This window comes from Bidens hawaiensis, unplaced genomic scaffold (assembly GCF_021521415.1).
Source record: "Bidens hawaiensis isolate Kalapana, Puna unplaced genomic scaffold, B.hawaiensis_p1.1 tig00015830_1, whole genome shotgun sequence".
NCBI lineage: Eukaryota > Viridiplantae > Streptophyta > Magnoliopsida > Asterales > Asteraceae > Bidens > Bidens hawaiensis.
In genome coordinates this window covers 18,471-20,533 of record NW_027492413.1, presented here as the reverse complement: position 1 = coordinate 20,533, position 2,063 = coordinate 18,471, and positions in this window count along the sequence as shown.

Genomic DNA, 2,063 nt, shown 5'->3' with positions numbered 1-2,063 from the left:
AATAACTATGATTTCTGTAACCTTTTTAGCACCAAACCTCCTTCCTTCTATGGTGAGGAAAATGCCACCGCTTTGCTTCAATGGTTCGAGAAAATGGAAAGCATCTTCATCCACTGCGAATGTCCGGATGCCAAAAGGACCAACTTCGCCTCAAGCCGATTTGAAAGTCGAGCTGTCATCTGGTGGAATGCTCTGAGGAATGACCAAGGGTCTGAATTTGTCATATCCATGCCTTGGGAGGAACTAAAGGAGGCAATGAAGAAAGAGTTTTACCTAAAACACGAACTACAAAGATTGGAGACTGAGTTTTGGGAACTTAAACAGGTTGGTGGGGATAACTCTGCCTACTCGAACCGTTTCCGTGAACTTAGCCGAATCGTACCTCACCTTGTAATCCCCGACAACCGCGGGATTCATAAATACATTCACGGTTTACCGAGCATTTTCCGTGATGCTGTGACGAGTCGTGTTCCCTTAACCATCGGTGAGGCTATGAACCTAGTTGCTTCCCTCACCAGCAGTCATGTTAGGGATGGAACCTTGTCTCGCAAGGATTCCAAGCCTAATCCCGACAAGATTGAAACCGACTCATCCACTGATGCTAAAGCTCCCAAACCTGCTTCCAACAAGGATCACCGCAACAATAACCACAACAACAAGCGTAAAGCCTATGCCTTAAACCAACACAATAACCAACCTCCTCCTAACCAAAATCAAACTGCCCCGAACAAAAAGACTTACCTTAGTCCTCATCCCCTATGTGACAAGTGTAACTTTCATTACTCTGCCCAAACCCCTTTCCGACTATGCACCCAATGCAACCATTATGGCCACCTTACTAACACTTTCGGTATCCCGCCTAATGCACAAGTCACCACACGTGCTCAACCCGGTGCTCCTAATAACCGTGCTTTCTATCATTGTGGAGACCTAAATCATCTTCGTAATATGTGCCCTCAACTTATCCATTCCCATCAAGCCCAAACTATGACTACACCCTACCACTTGACCCATGCTAACCAAGTTTAAACTCAACCACCTCATGCCCTTCAAGCTCCTCCCATCAATCCAGGTCAACCTTACTAAACCCAACCATATCAAGCTCGGGTGTACCAAGCCTATTCTACTCAAGTCCTGGTTATGCAAGCTCAACCCATTCAAGCTATCCCAAGTCAATCCACCTCAACTGCTCCTATTTCTATGAATGCAACTCTTCACAGTGCTCCAAGTCGAGTCAATTAAACTACTCCCCGATCATGAAGACTTTTGGCATTTCCTTTATCTTAGTTTTATTTTGTCTTTCTTAATTACGTAATGTAACGCCTCTTTATGGCCTTGAATTATTTCCCATTTGAATTATTTATCTTCTATCTCGTGAATAAAGTCCTTTTTGTTTAAATAGATTGTTTGTTAAAACCTACTCCTATCATATTTCCTTACCTTCATTAACCTTAACTATTAATAAGGAATCTATTCTTCAACCTTAAATGCTTATATTTTCTTGCGATGTCTTGGAAATTTCTTTGCTTTAGTAAAATCCACTGCAACTCTTGGAATTGTTTCATACATTTGTGATTTTATAATTAAAACTCCTTAAAGTATTTATTTCCTCATAATCATGTTTTACTCAAATGTTTTGTAAACCACACAACTTGACAGTTATGTGGACCATCCGACGATCTAAGTAATTATGGATGCATACGTAATTACCAAAGTCCTCGCATTGAAATTATAATCCGAATAATTGTGTGTCACGAATAAGAAATGAAAGTATTTGAGATAATGGAACAAGTGTAAATATGATAAGGACATGGTGGATACGCCGCTGGTACATCTTATATATAAGTGCCCTTATCAGATTTTAATTTTAAGTGTTGCTTCAACTATCTAAAGTTCTGTATTATGATTAATTTTTGGATCATATTTAAAATTATTACTTTTTCTTAAAACTTAATGGAGTTGTTATAGTTTTCTTTAATTTTGGGACAAAATTCCTTAAAGTATGGGAGACTGTAACAACTCGGAATTTCCAAGATTTATCATTTATATTAAAACACGACCCA